Source organism: Stegodyphus dumicola, chromosome 5 (assembly GCF_044657685.1).
Source record: "Stegodyphus dumicola isolate Sdum_Otavi_A_Nest chromosome 5, ASM4465768v1".
Taxonomy (NCBI): Eukaryota; Metazoa; Arthropoda; class Arachnida; order Araneae; family Eresidae; genus Stegodyphus; species Stegodyphus dumicola.
In genome coordinates this window covers 201965043-201989079 of record NC_140772.1, presented here as the reverse complement: position 1 = coordinate 201989079, position 24037 = coordinate 201965043, and the positions used below count along the sequence as shown (strand labels likewise).

The following is a 24037-nucleotide window of genomic DNA, read 5'->3' as shown; positions in this document are numbered from 1 at the left end:
CAAATAGAAATTTAGAATGTGTTTTCTTAATCCACATCCGTAAATTCTCCAGACACTCCTTACACACTTTGTGAACGGCTCATTATATATAACAGGGATGGCCAAACTTCATGTTAGGAAGAGCCGCATCTAGATTTTCTAAAAGCCACAAGTTCAGATTTACATCATTATAATAGTAGCGGAGGAGGTTTTAAATGGAAAGAAATCCCTGATAACTTTGTAAAAAGAGTATAAACTAATTAATTAATTCTTTTCGGACACTGAATAGTTTTAGTTTACCATATTTCAAACATATATTTTATATGCAGGAGCCGCAAAAATTGACTGCAAGAGCCGTATCAGGTTCGCGAGCCGCACTTTGGCCACCCCTGACATATAATCATCACCTGTTATCGTTTTGAAATAGGCAAAAACGGCTTGCCTGACAAATATGCTGATGTTTGTTCTTTAATTGGGAATGATGAAACTGCCATATATAAAACAAAACGAATCGGGGCTGTTTAAGCACTTAGAACGCGAACCAACAGAGGCAGACATAAGAAAAGGTTTTAACTCACATGTAAATAAAAACTAAACAGTTTTACCCTCCTATACAAACAAGAACTTGGACTCCACGTCGGAATGTGCTTCACTATATCAGAGCAATGCACAACGCCTCACTACAGTATCTCAGGCGTAAAGGAGCTGGTCTAGATAAGTATGTACCGGATTCTGGTCTCCTACAGCGTCATTCACCCAGCGCCAATCGGAGGGTTTATGGCGCCCATAGGATAGCAGTAATACTTGCTATGATCCACGCTTAATCCGCATCACAATATCTTACGTAAACGGCAGTGAATACATCTTTTATCCAATTCCCGATTAAGATGTTTATTCAGAGCCGAAACCTTTAACATTCTTCCATCCGTCTACTGAATGTGCAGTCATCCTGCCTTGTTTACTACATGCAAGGATGCTGTAGCTCACCTATCTTCCTATCATCCATTGTATATCTTTAGATGTGAATTTCAAAGAATGTTGTGCAGGTTCAGCGCAGATTGCGCTCACGAAGACATGTGAATCAGGGCTTGCGTCTCAGGAGTTTTATCCAGTAATAAAATTATGTAAATCTACTGCTATATCTGTCTGTTAGTGATATCCTTCTATCTACGCAGTAAAGTTTTTCCAAGGTATTACAATGAATATCCCTCTCCAAATCCTTTACACCTTTCTATCTATTACACATACGCATAGTATACGTCTCTGGAATGCATATATTTAATTGATAAAAATAGCAATAGATGAGAATTATCTCGTTTTTTTCCCACATTAAACAAACAAAATTCTTTCGTAAAGTTATATTTATCAGTAAAAAATAAATAAATGAAAATAAAGTAAATAAAAAAATCAAGAAAATTACCTTATTTTCTTTTTATTTAAAGTAAAACATTTCCCTCTTCATTTTCAATTTTGGCAATTATTTTCTATTGCTTGTGGCTTGGATTTTGAATACTAGTGTTATGCTCCAATCTTCGAAATATTTTAGGAGGTCAGTAAGAATTGACTGTTTTAACTATGCTCTAAAAGTAAAAAGGAAAATTTTCTAATTTTCTGTACTTTTGTTTGCTTGTATGTTCTCTATCAGATAGAAAACACCTGATAAATCCAACTTCAACAGAAAGCTTTTTGTTTGCTTAAAGTGAGAGAGAACCAAGATGATGAATTATCAATTGTTGCTTTTTTATCAATTATGTTACAGACATTAATATCTGAAAATCTGAATCTGATTTAATATCTAAAATTCTCTTTTCCTTAAAACGACTAAATATTGTAGGAGTATTCTTAATAAATTAAAACATTATTCTCTTTTCCTTGCAATGGCTATATATTTTTCTGGAGTACTCTTAATAAATTAAAACACTAATTATTAAATCAAATATTTTGAGGGATATGTATTTAAAAGAAGAGCTATGCATCTCCGAGTGTAAGTATTTTATCTTTCAGCCAAAGATGCCGAAATCGAAATTTTCTAATGACGAATGCCAATAAAGTTATACTAAAACACTTGAAGAAAAGTGAATGAGCAGTTCTCAGACATCACAGTCTAACAGAATTCTCTCTTTGCTTAATTATATCTCAAACACTAAAGCTGTACAACTATCTCATTGTGTAAAGTTATCTTGGAAGCACATCTATTTTGTAAATTACCTACAGTTCAAATTCTGCATAGGCTAATATGCACTTACAATATATGCAACAAATAAAGACCTACATTTATGAAATTACAAAAAAAGTATTATTTGCAATAATAAAGGATAGACTACGATAACTCATTCTTCGGAGCTGTCATAATGATATTTTCCTATAATACATATAGTGCCCGACCGTTTAAAATATCTTATTTATGCTTTTAGTAATAAAACGAAAGAAGGAGTTTTCATCATTAGTAAAAATTATTATTGCTGCTTATTTCTGTAAAGATTAGAATAAAAACATAAGTTCGACTGTATTACGTTTGTAAGAAAGCTTACTGTGTGTTAGACCTTCGGCACAAATAATTATCTTTTCGAGACCCAGTCTTCACAATGGCACTAAATCTAAAAAAAATACTTAAAAACCTATAAAATACTCTCAAGAGATTGCAATAAAGCCATACACGGCAAAATTACGATCAAATTTATCATCGTTTCAATCAAATCATTATTTAAGTAACTAACAGAAGGAAAATAACCGTAAGTATTTAACATGGGATAAGAGAATTGCATTCCACTTTATGTGGTGCAATGGTGCTTGCTCTTTGTGTGGTATTCAAATCAAAATACAGGCTTTCAATTTGTTTATTTAAGACGATATAATATTTATTGGAGAAGTTGAGATAATAGGAATCAGCGTAGTGTTCAAAAATTTGCAGATTATAAGAATTCTTTGTCAAGCCTTTCTTTCCATCGATTAGCTAGAACATTGCACGTATTTTACAGAAACTCAACTTTCGAATCACTTTCTCTTCTGCCAATATAATTCGCAGTTCCATACTTAAGGACCCCATTCTGTTAGCAGTAGCAAAGCAATAGTTTTCTGTACCAGCCCCTTCCTTGTAGCCATATTGATCGAGAAGATCGGCTCTTTCACCATGTTCGTCTTCTTTTGTTCTCAGAAGTATTGATGATTTCTTTCGAATTAGAACTTGAGTTATCGGAATAGAGTGTTATGCCCTTTGCTGTAATTCTTCCCATTTCCTTTCCCTTAGCAAATACAGTAACAAATATTTTATGACTGAATCTTACAAGCCCATTAAGAAAAATTATATAATTTGTGACAACTTTTCAAACATACAATGAATTAATTATGGAGATAAATAACTTTAAAAACTCTGAAAGGTTTCAAATTTTAAGGCTTGCCCAAAAGGATTTTTTAAGGGTTTTTTTTTTTTTGCTCTCGCTGATCTCGCAATTTACCTGTCTGCTGTTGTATTCACTCCTGCTAACCTATTTTTTTTATCCTGTTATCTTTATTATTAAGCATCGTTTTCCTCGCACTTACCCCATATACAGTAGAAAGCAAACTCAAAATTTTAAAAGTAGCGTAGCAGTATATGTTTAGAATTCCCGATGCAGTGTTAATTGTTAGCATACATTTCTTCTTCTTCTTCTTTTTTTTTTTTTCGTCTTTTCTTTTCTCAAATTCTTCATATAAAGGATCAGTTAGCTTAGTAAGATGGCTTACATTTTTTTTTTATTGTTGACGTTTTGTGTGTTAACTTTATTTATTAAATATCACTAACGCCAACTTCTGTTCAACGGCAAAAATACAAAATATTTAAAAATAACATATCTTTAGGATTTCCTACAGACAGTCTAGCGGGCTGGAGATGTTTTACTTCGTTGCCACTGCTTGATTTCAAATCCTTGGGTTTGAAATCAAGAGATTACTCTCAAGAGAATAAAGTGTTTAATCAAAATCAAGTGTTCAATCAAAAGTAAAAAATCAAGTTTGAAACCAAGTGTTTAATCAAAAGTTCATTAAACTTTTACAAAATTTGAAATAAATCAGAAAATATATATAACGTCATTTTATGAAAATATTACTGAATATTTTAATTAGATAGATCATTGGCTAAATGCATTTTTATTATTGAAATCAATCCGATTCAAAGTAATATTTTTAAGAACTGCATCTATTACTTTCAAATAGCTTGGTTTATCAATCAACAACAGGAAAAGGGAAAGGACGCACGTATAGTGATTCAACGCAAAATCCCAGTTTGAGAATCCCATTTCTTACTAGCTCTTTTGCACTAAAAATTCACTAGCGGAAATTGACACTAGGAGGAACAACTAAGTGCCCTCCCCCCTTTTCAATATGAAATAAAGGCAGAAGCAATGTGTTGGGGACAGTACCTCGCCCCTTAGCTACCAGGACCTCATCTGCAGCCTAAACGGGTCACAACGCATGGCAGACTCGTAGGCAGCTTCCGTGCTAAACTAGAAACAAAGAGATGTAACAGCATCTTACCTTGAGTCCCAGCCTCTGAAAAGGAAACAGAAGGAAGGAAAAGTAATAGAAAAGAGCATCACTGAGACTCCGGGTTCGTGACCGCATCTTACCAAGAGGGAGATCCCTTCAAGGGCTACTGTACTTCGGGATTGCCACACCCGTACCCAGGAACACTGAGCCAGTGTCTTTGATTGTTGTTTTCTAAAATTTTCATTCGTGGCAATATTTTCATTTTACATTAGGTGCTTTTGAAGCCCGAGTTAAATCTACGGCCAAAATTACAAATATGGAGCTCTAAAATCTCGCGAAAATTGTTAGAAGTGCCGTCCCACAGTGTGGAATTATCGAATTACTTCTTCGTCGTGGATGATCTTAAAAAAACAATTGCGGATGCTGAGACCTATCGTGATGATGTTTGGGAGTTTGTCGCCTTACTGTAAGAGTATAAATACTACTCAAGATGGTGCGAATGATGTATAAATATTACTCAAGAAGAGTACAATATTACAAAGAGTATAAATATTACTCAAGATGCGCGTGAGATATAGCAAAATGGTGCGAAAGTTCTACCGTGAAAGTATTAGGAGAGTTTCTCAGCGACAGATTTATACCTGAAGACTATGATCACCGATATTCACAACTCTTACCAGTCCAGTCTACACTTAAGGAGGTTTAAAACATATTCATAAGCAAGAAGTAGAGTTGAAGAGGAGCATCACCACCAGAACATAGATTAAGAAAAGTTTCTTAATGCTGCTAAAAATATAGGGAAATTTGTAGAAAAATATACTGAGTAAAAAAAAAAAAAAAAAAGTTATGTTATCGTATTGTGCACGCATTTCCAATGAATATATTAAACTGCAAGTATCCAGCCATTTGAAACAACAAAAAAAACAACAACATTCTTTGTAGTCAAGATGTATGTCATACTACAGCACCCAAATACGTATTAAAATCAGTTCCGTTCTAAACATTATTTGAGTATATTTGTCGTCGAGTTTACTATACGGTGATATGTGTATTTCAAATCGTGATATCAGTTTTATAAACTTTGTAATTAAAATAATAACTAATTCCATAATTAACCGTAAAATAAAAACTAAATTAAATTTTAAAAGTAAACACTTTACGCAGTTTTGAAACTCACTTTTTATTTAAAAAAAAACTAATTTTATAATTATATTTTGTTGAACAACAGGTTTTCGACTGTATTGTCAATTGTGTCAACCTGCTGGCAACTTGCTTGATCAACATCTTTTAAGAGTTTTTGTTAGAATTTACAGTATTTTTATCAGTTCGACTGATACTGGCGTATCATCAATTTTTTTATCAGTTTCTGCAGCTGTTTTAACATTTTCATAGTCAGTTGTTACCCATGTTGATTAATATTTTTGAGAACTGGCACGTATTAATTAATATGAACCTTCATAGCTCCCCTCACTGATGTATTAACTATTAGCTATATCTTGCTATTCCTCTAAGTTTTCTTCAACATTCAAGTTCCGATATTCTGCATACGTTGATAAGTATAAATTTTTTTCCCAAATATCACGTATTCTTATAACATCGTTGTTAACTGATCTTAAATCTTGCGAAATAAAGCAGTTTTTAAAGCATTTATTATATTAAATAACAGATTTTAACTGATTTTAAGAGATTAACCCCCAGCCATGAATATTCATGGCCTCTATCAAAGATATCGACTTACTTTTCGCCTGCGTTTAAAAAAATTCACTTCTGTTCATCATTCATTGAACATCTTTTATGTAATAACATTTGAAACATTTTATAATTCCCTGCTTTAAAGGCTGAATGTTAAAATTTGTATTTCCAGGAAGCGACACTAATATAGTATTTGAGAAAGAGATCAGAGACAAGGTGTCACAGTTAGTTATCTTATAAGGTATTTCTCCCGTTTTAGCATGCCTTCGTGGTGTAATGGTCAGTACGCTCGGCGCGTATTTAAGAGGGCTGTGGTTGGAGTCCAGGCGAGGGCATTGCCCATTCTTCACGACTCCTGCTTCCAAATAACCTAATGTGTCTACAGTGGCTCCTGAACTAAAAAAGGTGGTGGATGATGAATCATTGATGAATGGGTCCCCTAATCCTCAGTTGCCCTTTAAAAGGGGGTTTATATAAGGTATTTCTCCCGCCTTCTTAGCATGGCTTCGTGCTGTAATGGTCAGCACGCTCGGCGCGCATTCGAGAGGCCCGTGGTTCGAGTCTCGGCGAGGTCATTGCTCATTTTTCATCTCTCCTGCTTCGAAATAACCTAATGACTCTACAATCTCATTAGTAAAATGATTTCTTATATTTTTTCAGTTGCTGTCCCATTTCAGAGAAAATAAGTAAAATTTCTAATTGCCATCTATAAGATATTGTTCTTCCTCGATGGCAATAAGTTTCTGGTTTTAGTTAGAGGTAAATCTTGATCTCTTTCAAACATTGAGGGTTTCTGTTTTTGACAATAACCAACACTGTCTTCTCAATTGTAGGATTCATATTACACGTTAATAAAACAGTCACTCATTCTTAACCCAGCTTCTGTTTCAGTGTTAAAGTGCTTTTTGATAATCTTCCGTACCACAGTCCAATTTAATCGGTATTATAAATTTCGCGTGGCTTGTATTCATTTAGCAGTATTAATTTAAATACTATATACCTAGTTTATTACATTATATCAGAGATGTAATACAAACGAACATGTCTGTCGATTTAACTGCGACTAATCAAAGGTTAAGGAGCAGTGGAAACAAGATGAAAACAAGATCACTTAAGATAACTCGAGAAAAGTTCCCTTTGATTACAGTTCCATAATGTCCCGGAAATCAAATCGGCTGCTGGATAATAAAAGGAGAAAGAAGATCAATCGAGATTGTCTTTCTTGCGTTATTTTATAGACGGTGGCGTAATGTAAGGTAAACCCAAAGAAAGGTAAAGAATATTTATGAGATTATTCCCTCGAAAGGGTAGAAAAGGAAAACATGTGATTTAATTCGAGACATATATTTGCGGCTTTGGTCATTCTTTCTTATCTAATACTTAACGAGTATCTTTATTCTGTCTTTCAAGTTCCATATACATTTTTATCGTATAGAACTTTCTGCTTTATTTTGACGTGAGATATATCTGAAACATGCCGTCCAGATAAGAAAGCGGTTAGAGACTCTGACTGCCGTACCAAAAGGCCTGGGTTCGCTTCCCGGAGAAGGCATGGATGTAAATTGTCTGCCACCTCGCAGGAGACAAACGGTTGCTCAGCTGTTAAGTGCCTCTAAAGCATAGTGACCACCACTTCCGGCCTTAGTTGTAGCCTCTAACGCCCGCTTTCGGAGGAAACATTTCTGAAACATTTGCGATAATAAAAAAAAACCTTTAATCTTTCATGCAATCATATATAAACTGAAATTATAAAGAGCCAGTAAGTAAATACTATAATACAAATTGTTTTTGATATAGACAAGTGCTATGGGTTAAAAATGGGATTAAGACTGTATAAACTAACTTACATGACATTTATCAGTTATTTGTATACGTATATATATGCACTACATACATATATTTTATAAAATTAGCATGTACCTTTCGTCTCGATTTCTTAACATGAAAAAAAGCAAAGCGCAAACACATATAAACGATGCCTTTGATTAAAAATTACGGGTAAGTAATTGATACACATTTAGATGATTCATTACGACTTAGAGTAGTTTCTTAAAAAATTCGTTAATGTTGACTGTTGACTATTAAATCTCTTTATCTGTTTCTGATAACATTCGACTGCTTCTCGAATTTCTTTTCAACTCTGACGAAACGATTAATGTCTTAGTTTATATTTACTTAGCTGAATCATAATTTCATACCAACTGAAATCCTTGATTTAATTTTAACATGCTTCGGTATGCCATTCAACAGGGCAGTACAAAGTTAAAACAGTTAACCCAAAATTACGAATTTTAAAAAAGATAAATACTGTATAGAGAAAAATGTGATTTCCTCATAGTCGATATCCCGTAACCCGGATGCAAACAAATACGGTTTTTAAATATTAGTTAACTTTATCTGTGTAGGGTCTTTAGAATGTTTTCGAAGATAGAAAATCGAAAAAAATTCGCGCTGCCATCACCGGATTACGAATTCCGGATTTCCTGAATATACACGGAACGCGCTTTCAGTTACATGACGAAAGCATGCAGAAATGAGGGAAAAATAATTTATATACTGCCTCTTTTAAAGGGTGCTAGGCCCTAGCGGACCCAATCGCCAAATCTTGTTGGTGGTCAACTACCGTCCATCAGCTTTCAGTTCGGGCGCTACAGTTTAGAGACTCACTTGTTTCGGTAACATATACACTAAGTCAAGACAAACTAAAACTCTCAGCGAGTTATCGCTAAGTCTTGGAAAGTATAACAGAGACATGCTAAAGGTCTAAAAGACCTTTTTGTTAAGAACTCAATAAACTGAACGGAAGACACTCCCGGTGCTTACAAATCAGCTAGCACTTAAGGAGTGAACTCAAACGTAGAATTTTAAATTAAAACTACATCTAAGATTTTGTTAGCCAAAGGCTACGTAGAGATATTTAAGGGCTCAATTTGCCTCTTGAGATGCGTTCTTAAGAACCAGTCTTCGCTACGTCACAAATCTAGTTAACGGCTCTTGGCATAAAGTTCGTATGCCTCTGTGACATTTACGTCGCCGTCTGAACGCAGCCTTAACCTACACCGTGACAGCATTATCGGTGAAAATAAAGCTACGCCGTAGACAGAAATGCTTATCGAAAAATAACAGCTAATAACGTGGTCTTCAGCAGGCAGAACACGCTCTGACTAAAACAATCTCAAATGGTCACTTAAATACAAACTAGCTAATTTGCATTCTTACAGAAAAATGGAAAGAAAGAAGTGACAGTATAGATTCATAACATAAAATAACTTCTTAATTAACATAAATACCTTACATGTGTAATAAATATCTGCAAACTTACCACTGCGACGGTCTTCCAGTGATGTCAATTTTTTAGAATAAGGAAGAAGTATACTAATCCTATTGTCGAGTACATACAAATTTGCTAAGGTGTAATTAAAACGTTTTAAAAAATTTCTCAATTTGTGCAAGTTACGAATATGAAAACAAAAATAAGTCAACAGTCCAATAGTTAATTTGTCAATAGTCTGATTATTTTTCATTCTAATTTTCTTTTTTGTCGTAAAAATAGTAAGTGTTTACAATATATGAATCTAAAGTTTGTCATTTCAAAATTAATCCGCATCATGCTTTCTTTCGTAATCCTGCAATGCAGACACCTCTTATCTAATCGCAGATCGAGATACATTTTGAATCTGCCGCGCTTCTTTTGAATGTGTACTGATTTCTCTGCATTAACTTGTATGCTAACATAAAGCGGCTAATTTCTGTGTGTCATCCGTTGTCTTAAGATATAGGCTTTCAAATATTGTATGGTGTATATTGCGCCCCTGATGATACGTATATGAATAATAATATGTGTATCAAGGATTAGCTGTTCAGCAATAAATTATTTCTTGTCTTCGGCCAAGTCTGTTCAGGCATGTGGCTATTTTTTTTCATATCTGATCTGCATCATGCGTGTTCATTAGAACTTAAACTGCACTGCATAATGTATTTTCATGTATCTTTATTAGTATCATACCTGCCCTATGTCACGTTTATTAATTAACTCTATATTTGCTCCTCATTATGTGTATATATCAGCATCTTACCCGCTCTGCATAAAGTGTTTCTATCATATGTTCGCCTAGGCTCGTGCACTATGAGTTGTGTCATTAAAATATTACTACACACATACTATCATATGTTCTAGCACCAACTGTTTACCTTAATATTTATTTAAATCATATGCTCCCATTTGTATTATATCTACTTTTCATCGTGCGTTTCTATTAGTATAATATATGCCCTGTATCATGTGTGCCAATAAGCTATTTATCTGTTCTTCATCATGGGTTTTTCATTAGTATCATCTCTGTCCTGCATGATGTGCTTTTAAATAGCATCATATCTGCCCAAAGTCATGTGTTTTTATCAGTATTATAGTTGCCCTAAATCATGTCTTTTAATTAGCTCTATATTTGGTCTGCATCATGTGTATATACTATTAACATATTTGCTCTGCATCATGTACTCCTATCATGTGTTAGCCTAGGTTCGTGCACTATAAGTTGTCTCACCATAAGCATTATTACTCATATACTACCATCTGTTTCATATGTAACAGCAAGAGTTCATTGCTAATAATTATTTACAACTTATGTTATTATCTGTCTTATAACTGTCCTGCATCATGTGTTTCAATTAGTATAACATATGCAATGTTACATGCGTGCTTTATATCTGGTATGCACCATGTGAATGCATTATTTAGTAGTCTGTGAGTTAGTAGTCTGTGAATATCTTATGTGTATTGTAAATGTTTTTATGTGTACTGTATGTCCTAAATGTTATAAGTGTTATGTGTTTCAGGTTATTCAATGCTGTTATATGTATTACGTCTTATATTGTTATGTCCCCCTTTTTCCCCTTAAATTCCCTGTAACCACTGTAATCCTAAAACTTTCAAATGTCATACACATCACTCGTACTGTAGACTATGTCAACCGCCCTTGTATGGACATGTAACTTTCTCATTAAGATACAAATAAACTCCCGAGGCAGCCTCATGGGGCTCCAGGGAGTTGTTGCCACTAGATAGTGGAGGACGCGGGGCATATGCCTGTTTACCTATGTTAAATATCAGGCGCCCTCGTCCTCCGTCACCTGTCACCTGTAAATGTCACCTTTGTATCTACGCAGAAAAGCTTTCGCCAAGGCTCCAGTCTATTGCAATGCCACCATCTACAGTCTATTGCAGATATCGCACAATCATCAAGATATTACGCACACGCAACCAAAATTATATACTCCTTTTATTTACAGAAATAAAAATAGATTTTTTTATTTCTGTAAATGTTCTGGCCTTAGGCACTACACGGAAAGGAAGAGATGCCCCGTGAAGGTCTGTCAAAGGGAAACTGGCTCGTATTCACGTTACCCATGGAGAAAAACACGAAAACGCCCTTGCAGCCAGCCCGTTCACCGGGACTCGAATCTCGGCCCGAGCTACCAGCCGTAAAAATAGATTAACAAAAATTCTATTTACTGTTTTTTACACTGTTTTTCACATTTGTAATTAAAGCAGTTATTATATAAATTAAAGTCCAAAATTTAACTCTGCATCATGTACATCATGTTGATGTAAAGAATTGAATACTTTCCGAAGATAAACAGTTTTCGCAGATTTTATTTGTTTTTCCCTTGTTCTGTGTGAAATCCATAAACGCAATATAAAACTTTTTGTTTGGTTCATTCGACGGATGCTCGTGGAAATGAAAAAGATAATATGTCATTGGAAACTTTCGCAACATAACATGTCCAGAAGAAATATCGACGATATATTTTTGGAAGAATATTAAATTCCTGTTTACTGGAATTGTTAGCGTGGGTAGCAAAAAAGCAAAGACAGGGAAAATATTTTCAAATCCTGAAAAAGTTAGAGAATTTCCTCATTTTGTTTTCAGCTTGAATATCCTTGTTAAAAAAATAATCCCGCATTGTCAACATTAAGTTCGCATCTTTATAAAGGTTCTTTTTTGAATGATGTTACAAAATATCCATAATTTTCTACAAGTTCTGTTTTGCAGTTTTTTAATGTACCAGTTGTTTACAATCATTGTGGCTCTGAAAATGATCGAATACTTTATTTTCCCCCAATGGCGGGCTATAGGCGTTTATAGGCATTTTTTGGTCTCTTTTATTATGGAGGCACCTAACAGGTGGGCCAGCGTAACCTTTTATGAAGGGACGAACAAATTACATCCATACCTTTTCTGAGACTCGAACCTGGACCTTCCTAACAGCAGGCCACTTTTCCGTCTGGGCGGCATTATCGAATACTTTGGCAATATATGTGCAGATACAATTATTTATCGTTTTTATTATGATATACATGACCACGAGTGCGCAAAGGGGCAACCCAGTTAAAAAATTATTCTAATAATTAATAAAATAAAGAGGCTTCACTGTAACGAACTGATGCTTTCAAATTCGTCTTCACCAGAGGTGGATGGATTTATCGCGCAGTTCGTCGTATCAGCGTGCAAACACTATCAACAATTAAATACCATATCGTTTGAAGCAGAATGCATAACACTGTACATAAGATGAGACAAAATCCCCTTGACTGTTAACTATCTAACAACATATTCAGATCGCGTGTGACCAGTATGAGATAATTGATTTAAGCTGTCAAACTGCAGTCCATCGACCCTGAGGACGATACGTCTATGATGGAAAGTTGAAGGTGACTTCTCTCCTGATTATTATGTTTAAGAATCTAATTATATGAAAATACTTTAGGCAACTAGATGTTTACAACAACTTCTGTACCGTATTTAAAAACGAAAAAACAGTCGTTCGAAAAAGGGTTATGCTTCTAATGTCTGAGGAAAAAAAATCGACATACACATTTTAATCCATCAACTAGCTGTAACAAGACATTTCTAATCTAAAACATGAAGACCACTAACTAAAAGAATTTTTCCTGTCCATAGTAGCCTTGCAGTAATCTACAGCGGTTAAGTGTTTGCACCGCGTAGCGATGTACAGAATTATAGCTAAATGGTGAATGTACCCCCCAAAATATCATTTTACAGATACGTAAAAGAAATCGTTAACTCCGGAGTACAATTCTCTCGTTATGGTGATAAATATAGTTAGTAGGCCTAAACAACAGATGTGCAATTGTTTAACATGTCTATGCTTTGACGTATCAAACATAAGGAAAAAAGTAACTTTTAAATAGCATCATGGAAATGGATTCAATTTCTTACCTAATAAACCACTTTAGAACAGTTATATTGAATTTTACTAAAACGTTTTCAAAATGAAACGCTTGAAAAATGTAACAGCCACTGTCAATAACTCCATAAATGTTTTAGGAACATCTTGTCAGGACTACTGTTTCTGATATGGGGAACATTACTGGAATCCTGAGTGGGAACAGGGAGCTTACTCAAGCTATGTTGGTGTGTACGCCGGACAGACAAACAGGTTAAGAAGGGTTAACTTGACCCTTTATTTCACATAGCCGCTGACCAATACTTTTCATCTAAAACGTAAAAAATAAGAAATATTCACTTAACAATTAACTTCAATAAATAATAATTAAACTTAAATACTTTACAGAGATTATTAACGCGAAGATTGGCCCTTTGAACCTGTGTATGTAATGAGCTAAATACAAATACTGCAGTACGCCTATTATTTATCAGCAGGAACCATGGAGGTAGGAAGTAAGATGGAGTTGCACTAACAAGTTTCTCTCGTACCCTGCTCTGAAGCACTGGCGATCCCTACTTAGTTGACCAAAACATTGGGTCATTTACCATTAAGTTCAATAGGTTTTGACGCGATCGGACGTAGATATTTTGTAATTACGTCGTAAATATACATATAAATGTATATATTTTCTTTTTCTACAACACTTCAGAGTCCTAAGTATATGAAAACCACACATTTTTAAATAACATTTCATTCTGAATGGAATTAAATGCTATAATTTTCACAGAACATTTTTCTCGGAATGGTTTAATTTGAATGAAATATTTTCACAAGTTTTCGTTAATTACATTAGAAAAAATGTTAAGGTAATTCGATTTTATCCGGTTAAGGTACAAAAATTAAGATCAAAATTTATTGTATTATTAATATTAAAATTATGCATTATTTCTTTTCTATTTATAGAGCTTCTTCCTAAAATACTTTCTTAAATATGACATGATTTTTTGTCTTCTAAGGCATCTTTTAAATCAAAAAATACAAGTCAATTTATAATTAATGATCTATTCGGTTCATTTAAAATTAGAGCACCTTTTAATTAAATAGCAAAATACTTTAAATAATACTTAACTTTCTCTGAATATTTCTGAAAGGGAATAAAGTAAGGATTATTTTTTAAATACTATTTAAAACTTGTAACTGACTTATTATAAAATGTAAGGGGAATAATTCTTAGTCCTTCTTTATGTCGTACGTACAGATGTCACGCAGAAACATTGCTAAATTGCATTCGATAGAGATCCCAATGGATATTTTAGTTGAAACATAGTATCCGGAATTTTTAGTGATTACAGTACTTTCTTTACTTCGTACAAGGAAGTAATTAGGCTTAGCCGCACTTAAACAGCTTTTAAATTGTTGATAATTCTACGACTATCGCATGCAGAATAACTAAAGGCATAAAAACCTTAACCAAAGATACGAACAACAGAATTCAATCACCTTTAAAGCAAAAAATGCGCAATTTACCAACATATAAGAATAAAAAGACTGACCTCACGGAACCGAGTAACATAGTGGACATATATATATTTATGTTTATATACTTTTGTTGAGGCCGATTGCAAACAAAAAGGGACGTGCACAACTACATATTATAGCAGCAATCTCGCATACAAATTTCAACGTCAATTCAAAAACGTTACATTTGTTTTTTCGTATCTAGACAACGAAGGGTAAGAAATATTTTAGAGTGCTTCTTTACTTCAATAGTCTTTACGTAAGTAGTTCTAGTTCTTTCGAGCGATATAATGTCTCTTCGCTATCATTTATTATTGGAAGATCTTTGCTTTAGCCCTATCGGATACGCTTAAAGACATCAAGTTACATCTTAGGGACATCATTTTTCGAGTATAAAAGTCAAATAGGAACATTTGTTTTACGTTAATAGTGGTTTAGAAAAATACATGATCACATTAAGTAAAGAAATTGTCGCTTAAAATTAAAAAAAAAAAAAAAAATCTGAAATGTTTCAGATTTTAAATTACGTCCAAAGGGGCGTTTTTTAACATTTTGTGTGTTACCTTTCTTTATTAAATATCATGTTCCTCGCACTTAAACCATAAGATCCAGTGCAACAGCAATATCGCAAAATAGTTTTAAAACGAGCATATCTTTAGAATTTCCGATACAGAGACTCAAGCGCTGGAGATAAAAATGTTTTTTCTGCACAACGTTGCCATTGCTCGCTTTGAAATCCTTGAGTTTGTTAATCAAAAATTCGTCAAAGTTTTAAAAAATAGGAAATCGATCATAAACAAATTTCAAATTTCAAATTTGGTCTTCCACATGCTCAAATTCGTTGGAGGATTACGTTATTCAAAATTCGATGACTCTATGTACCGTTGTTTTATCACAATACGAGAAATATACATACATTTATGCAGATTTTTCATTATTTAATTTCTTCAAATATAATGCAGGACTCTAACATTTTGTGGCAACAGTTTGAAAAGTGAACCGACATTTATGAGTCCGACGCAAAATGCCAAAACGAAACTAATAGTCCTTCGGGATTCAAATCCCTTTGGACTAAAAAAATCTGAAACCTTTCAAATTTTACATTACGCCTAAAGGGCCGTTTTTGTTTTACATTTTGTGTGTTACCTTTATTTATTAAACATGTTTTTCGCTCTTAAACGGCATAAAATTCAATTCAACAGCAATACCACAAAATATTTCAAAACAGGATACCTTAAGAATTTCCGATAGGCAATCTCGCGCACTGGAGGTATTCTTTTTTTCTGTGTAGCGTTGCAATTGCTCACTTTAAAATCTTTGAGTTTGTTAATCAAAAATTTGTTAAAGTTTCACATAATATGAAATAGATAATCAAACAAATTCGAAATACAAAATTCGGACTTCCTATGTTCGGGTGGAGGATTACATTATTCAAAATTTCATTTCACCGTGGTTGTTTCAGAATGCGAGAAACATATATACATTGAGCTTCTTAATTACTTAATTCCTTTAAATATAATACAAGACGATAATATTTGATGGCAACAATTTAAAAAGTGATTCGCGGTTTGTCGTGAAAAGCCACAAAATGCCGTTTTGAGACTAATAGCCCTTCTGCCGCCCGTTTCGGCTAATAAATACACTTAATCTTCTTAATTTTTTCGCATGGTAGATATGCCTTTGAAAAAAAAATCGTTTAATTGTTCATTCATACATTGCAAAAATACCACTTAATTTAAAAAAAAAGAATTTTCTAGCATGAGCAACAGGTTCTCTTAGTTATGAGCTGTATTCAAATAAATTATACGTATTTTCATTAAATCTTTATACGATTCTATTTACTTAAACTCATTTTTGACATTATAAATTTACAAAATAATTTGACAAATAATGAAATTTTCTGGTATATGAGATATATTTCTTACTTTTAGGAAAAATTTTAGCACAGTCAAAAGAAGAAGATGACTGAAGAAAGTTTTCTTGCTCAAGGCATCAAATTGGTGAGTATATCTTTCTAGGGAACGTTTATTTTTTTGTGGGTGCTAACCTATAAAGGAAAAGATCTAAAGTTAATTATATAAAAATAAATATTTATAAAAGTAATTATATTTCGATATAGCAAAGAAATTAATAAATCCTCAATTCAAAAATACACAATTGTAAAATAAAAACAGTATGACTTCACATTCTTAAGTAAGTGTTACTTTTCCGAAAGAAATCAAAAGGCGGGATTTTTTTAAAAAAGGCCATTTCAATTATTTACGATCATAATAAACCGTGTGAAAGGATAATTTATTTTTTCCCACTTCTAAGCAGTATGAAATTAAAATCGGGAAAATAATTTCGTTCTAATACAGCTAACATTTAGACTGGGTTTATTACGTATTTCAATGTTTTTCCCTGTCATGCCTGGAAGCAATGCCTCCATCTATCTCCACAAAGAAGCTCGGGAAGACTCACTACCAGCGTAACAATGAGCGGCAGAGTATATTCCAGGAAGTCTAGTAGCGGCTTTAGTTTCTGTTTAACTTTCTACTTCCCTGTACGAAGTAAAAAGGAAGTATTGTAATCGCGAAAAGTTTCCGGCAGCATATTTCAACGAAAATATCCATTCTGACCGCTATCGAATGAAATTCAACGATGTTTTTTGCGTGATATCTGTACGTAAGAACAGAATAAAAGAGTCTTTTCCTCCAAAAAATTATAAAACTGCTTTAAAATGAATTCTGAAGAGAATTTTTCGTGGCGTCTGTACGAACGTATGTATCTCGCATAACTCAAAAACGAGTAGCCTCAGAACTTTGAAATTTTGTATATAGGACTGCTAATACATGTAGATGTGCAGCTCGTAGTTTGGTTGCAATCGGCCGCACAAAACGTATATAAATATATTTATATATATATCCACTCTGTTACCCGGCTCAGTGATCTCAGTTTCTTTACTCTTATGTGTTTGTAAATTGTACAAATTTTGCTTTACAAATGATTGAATTATGTTGCTCTTATCTTCCGGTTCAGGTTTTTATGCCTTTAATAAATCTGGATGCAATATTTTTAGAATTATCAACAATTTTAAAGTTATTTAAGTACCGCTAAACCTAATAATGTTTTTGATGGCGGCCATTGCTTGTTTACATTTGAAACAGCAGAATAGTGGATTTGTTGTCAAGCTAGAGAAACTTAGCTTCGCAGCAACAAAGATAACGCGTTCATTTATTATTGGGAATTAAATCATGCTTAATCCTTTCTGGATAATAAAATAAGTGTTTGTTACGTCGTAATTTTTAATACAGATATTTTGAGTTTTTATGTATTTTTGCCTCGTCGCGAAGGGAGAACTGAATTAATTGAATGAGAAGTACTCAATCGTCTGTAAAAAACTGTTTCTTTTTGTTTTGTTTGCTTTATTTCTTTTATACATCGTTCTAGCTTTATTATAGTACTTGAATAGAACATGTGGCAACGATTAGATAATTCTTTAAATGATATAAATGTTGTCCATTCTGAGTTATAATATGAACGAAATATAATACTGTTAAGTGAACCTAGCGCCAGAGTGTCGCTATGGTAAACAAATAGAGTGAATTTTAAAGAATGCATTTATTATATTGTGGTTTATGCGCTGTCGGTGAAGTAGATTTATTTCAATCCAATAAGTTTAAATGAAATGCAAGAAAAAATTTAATATTCCGTACAAAGAAGTCGTGTGGTGTACACATCAGATTTTTTTCTTTCGTTTTACATTAGGTTGTGTTAATAATTTTTTTAAAAACTTTTTACAGGGCTACATTCATATTGTTGACTATAATCACTGATCATACTTTTACAGCTTTCTACAGCAACCAAAGCTTTAAATTTCTCTCCGGAAAATTTTAGATTAATAAATTTGTACGTTTAATTCTTGTTATCTGAGTTTTCCTTGAAACGAAAATAGTGCTGTCTCGGGCAATAATTTTAAATAAATATGTGTAATAATTTTAAATAAAAAACCTGTAAAATACGTGTTTCTTCATACACTTCGTCATCGCGTCTGAAATTTGGCTTTTTAATTTTTCACGTTCACAAAATTCTTATTTTTTTTTTCAAATATTGATAATGTACTTAATTATTTATTTAAAACTTACCTTATATATTTAGACGTATAATGCGTTTAACACTAAAATTATGATCGAAATTTACATGTGCGCTTTATACGCCGCATATGAAAATGATAGCTTAAAAATATGGAAAAAGTCAGCATACAAGAGTTGCATTTGTACTTATGCTGTTTATTTAAGAGAAAAAACATACTTTTGAACTTCAAAAATTTCCATTATCGGATAACATGAAGCGTTTGTCATGTTCGTCATCTTCACGCACATCATAGTATTCTGTTTCATCTTCATCACCACTGTTAATCTGATCCATAAATAAATTATCATCATTGATTCCATATTTTACCCACACCAGACATCCTTGCTGCAGCACAATTTCCATTTTCTTTCGCAAATGAAATGACTGCATTTGAAAGCAGCACTGCGTTGTTTCGTTTGGCAGGAGCCACATTTACTACTAAAAGGAACACTAGATTAACCGTACTTCAACTCAAACCTGTTCATTCAAAATCACAGCTTCAAATGACTACAGAAGGAGAAAACATCTGAAGCCTAATTCCGCGAATTCTTTTGGGTTGGCAATGCAAATTTACTCCAAATCATCGCCTTTTTTTCTCAAAACTCTACAATAGAACTCTTTTGGATACTTGCATTGAATACAATCCACACTGTTTAAGGAATATTCACTCCCTCAAGCATTTAACCCACACATATTGTCCCCCTTATCTCTCGTCAATTCGGTATACCATTGTTCAAAAGGCTAGGCCAAATCTTCGAATAAGTGACCTCAAAAGACAACAGCCTTGCACATGTACCTTTTAGGTTTATTCGTGAAGAATTGCGTGCGCCTTATACACCGAAAAATATGGTATATCAAAACCTATAGATTTCTGTAATTGCAGTTATATAAAACTAAACAAACTTTAGATTAAAAAATCCAAATATTGGTTAGGTACATAAGTCCGTGTCGTTCTTCATTGGGGTGGCAGCACAGTATTTTGGAGCCTTTTCAGTATTCAATTGTTTCTCTTCTGTTTGGAGTTTGATTGTTTCGAACAAGAGCTTGTAAGTTTTTAACAACTCGTTTCGGCTTTTCAAGGCTAATCGGTATGGAGTGACAAGTAGAGAAAAGCGGACACTTTCGACTCATTTATCGTCCTTCTGATTACCATCTTTTCCGGTTTCTCTCCAACAACATTCAGGGACAAGGGCTTCCTGATGAAGCTTCTCTTAGCAACTGGTTAACAGATTTCTTCAACTCGAAATCACAACACCTTTACAGGAGAGGCACTGAAGTCCTACCTGAACGCTGGTAGGCAATCGTGGACGAAGGTGAAGATTACATCATTGAGTGAATCAGTGAGTCACTATTGATTTATGACCTAGCGTTTCAATGTCTTGTGATAGTGTGTTCTATTGTATTGTTTTGTAGTGGATTTTATACAAATGGAATCCCGTCATGGAAAAAACTTCAAACCAACAGAACGGCACGAACTTATGCACCGGCCCGATACATGAAGTTAAAGAACGCCAATGCAATATATGATAGAAATCGATATACTTTCCTCTTAAGTCTGAAAATTACGCATATGTGTTACGAGCTACTTTTGTTTCATATTAAAATATTAAGTAAGCTATGCTCTACAGAAAGTTTAAATTTAATGAAAAGCAAAATACTGGATTTTAGAGTTTTCAAAATGGACGAGATGACTTGGAAGCAGAATGTATTGTGCTTTTGAAGAAACAAATTCTAATTTAAAAAGCCATTGAAAAACTAAATGTGGAAAATAGAAGCTCAGAACATTACTCATAAAACCTGACACATAACAGCTTCTACTGCAATTATAGCTCAAATTTCGAGTCATATATACCGGATGTTTCAATGCCAGGGTTTTCAACTTGTAGTATAGATGACGGTGCACCCAGACGATTCAGAATCTCATAGCAATGTAGAGTTGGAAACGACACGAATGGACATATCGTAAAATATGAGAGAACAAATCTGCGTTTACAAAAACAACAGAGGTCAAATCAGGTGGTCGAAATGTCCTTTACCAGCTATAATGGAGACGTCACATCTCTAGCGCATGGAATTCTAACTATTCTGGAAAATGTCAGCCATGACTCGGACTACGCCAGCAGCTACTACAATGCGTGCGGTTCCTCGGAATTGTTAACAAGGTGTCATACACCAATGTTTCCATTCGCCCTCGGCAGAATTAATCAAGGCATGATTAGGTCTGGCAATCGAGCAGACTAATGCACCGAATCATCAAACTCAGTCCATTACTGTCCATATCTAATGATTAAGTAGCTCCGTCTACCAATCCTCCATTGTTATGCGATTCCGAGCCGTCTAAGTGCGTCATACCCCTTCTGCAAGTTTATAACTCTGCTACTAAGATGCCTTGCATATATTTATTTACATTCTGAAAAGTGCCCAGAAATTTAAGTGAAGCTTGCACGTTATAGAAGCACATATAAAACCAATAAAAGTGCAATCCCTAAAGTCGAACCGACTGCTTATTAAAAGTATACATTTATAAAAATATAACAAAATAGGAAAAATAAGACTTTTGGAGGGAGAAGGGCAGGCTCATTTTACTTCTTTAAAATACGTAATAGTTTTAGTTAACATCGCACAGATTTACATTATTGGAATATCGTAAAAAGAAAATATAAACAAGTTAAAATTTTGTTTTAGTATTTTGATAATTTATAATCTATTACTGAATTAATTCAAATAAACTGAATTAATTTAAGTCAAACAAGAAAAATCAGCGTAATATTTTCAAATTTTCCTGTGAAGATTTGAAAATATAACGCTGATTTTTGTTGTTTGATTTCAAAATTAATACTTGTTCTTCGTGTTATTGTATCTTAATCTTACTGAATTTCGGCAAAACGTTACAAATTGTGTTACGTACAGCAGTTGGGTGTATAATATTTCGGTAAAACGAAACAAATTTGATATTTCAAAGTAACAACAAATTGGCAATAAATCCACGATTCTGCTAAATTTCAAATGTAAACAAACATGGCCGCCGTCGCGAAAATAACTAGGCTTAGCCGCACTTAAACAACTTTTAAACTGTTGATAATTCTACAAATAGTGCACGTAGATTTATTAAAGGCATAAAAACCTTAACCGGAAGATAAGGACAACTTTTGGTGCGTCTGATTGCAACCAAAATACGAGGTGCATATTTACATATTATAGTAGTCCTATGTGCAAAATTTCAACGTTCTAAGGCTACTCGTTTTTGAATTATGAGAGATAACGTTCCTACGCAGAGACGCCAGGAAAAATTTCCTTCAAAATTCAATTTAGATCCGTTTTATAATTTGTTTTGGGGAAAAGAGTCCTCTATTCCGTCCTTAAGTACAGATGTCATGCAAAAACACCGTTGAATGGCATTCGATAGCGGTGAAAATGGATATTTCAGTTGAAATATGATGCTTGAAATTTTTCGCGATTACAGTACTTCCTTTTTACTACGTACAATTAAGTAAAAAGATTAAATATATGAAGTATCTAGCAGATTTAAATTGCCTTGCATTTACATTACAAATATTAATGGCACATCATGCAGCTGCTAAAGTAATGCGTGTTACACAAGTATGGTGATTGTTTTTAAGGAGTATGCTCATTGTGTTTCTCATAAAAGTGTAAAAGTTTGAGACCGTAAAATGCATGGATGTTAGCAGACACTAATTTAACCTCTGCAATGCTTCTTAATCGTAGTGTCGCTTTATTTACGATTATGCTTCACAACTCAGTAAAGTCACAACATAATTAAATTATAACTTAAAAAAATTCTGAAAGGTTTCAGATTTTAAATGACGTCCAAAGGGTGCGTTTTTTAAACTTTTTGTGTGTTAACTTTATTTATTAAATATCATGTTCTTTGCACTTAAACCATAAAATTCAGTTCAACAGCAATGTCGAAAAATAATTTTAAAATGAGCATATCTTTAGAATTTCCGATACACAGTTCCGCGCGCTAGAGATAAAAAGATTCCCCCCCCCCTCAGGTAAAGTGTTGTCATTGCTCGCTTTGAAATCCTTGAGTTTGCTAATCAAAAATTCGTTACAGTTTTACAAAATATGAAATCGATAATAAAACAAATTCCAAATTTAAAATTTGGTCTTACGCATGTCCATATTCGTAGGAGGATTACGTCATTCAATATTCGATGGCTCTATGTAACGTTGTTTTATCACAATGCGAGAAATAGACATACATTTATGCAGATTTTTCATTATTTAATTTCTTCAGATATAATGCAGGACTCCAACATTTGGTGGCAACAGTTTGAAAAGTGACACGGACATTTATAGTGATTCAACGCAAAATCGCAAAACGAAAACAATAGTCCTTCAAAAACAAAGCCCTTTTGGATTAATGAATAAAAAAAAAAATCTGACAGCTTTCAGTTTTTATATTACGCCAAAGGGTTTTTTTTTAACGTTTCATATGTTACCTTTATTTATTAAATATCATGTTCTTGGCACTTAAACCATAAAATTTAATTCAAGAGTAATATCTTAAAATAATTTTAAAATGAGCATAGAATTTCCGATAGAAAGTCTCGCGTGTTGGAGATAATTTTTTCCCGTAGAGTGTTGCCATTGCTTGCTTTGAAATCGTTGAGTTTCTTAATGAAAAATTCATTAAGTTTTGCGAAATATGTAATATAGATAATAAAACAAATTCCAAGTTCGAGTTTCCAGATCCTCATATTCTATTCTAGTGGAGGACAACTTATTGAAAATTTGATGTCTTTAGGTACCGTTGTTTTTTCGCAGCCCAAGAAACATACATACATTTATGCAGATTCTTTATTATTTAATTTCTTTAAACATAATGCGGAGCTCTAATATTTGGTGGCAATAATTTGAAAAGTGAATCGACATTATAGTGAACCAACGCAAAATGCCAAACCGAAATTAATAGCCCATCTTGGCTAACACCATTTCGGCTAATAATAACGAATTATTTAAAATAAATCGATTCCAGAGAACTTCGATAGAAGCAAATGGATTGCTTCTATAAGAAATTTAGTTAAAAGCATTTAACGTACATATAAAGAGATCA

General features: G+C 33.5%; 1 protein-coding gene across 2 annotated transcripts in view; it reads right to left on the bottom strand.

Annotated features, from left to right (window-relative positions):
- LOC118187679 (cGMP-specific 3',5'-cyclic phosphodiesterase-like) overlaps positions 1-24037 on the bottom strand; it is an 883923-nt gene that overhangs the window by 630401 nt on the left and 229485 nt on the right. For both annotated transcript variants that reach the window (XM_085817555.1, XM_085817557.1), the window contains one exon: positions 16770-16891. The gene's annotated coding sequence lies outside the window, so the exon portion shown is untranslated. The remainder of the gene's footprint in view (positions 1-16769; positions 16892-24037) is intronic.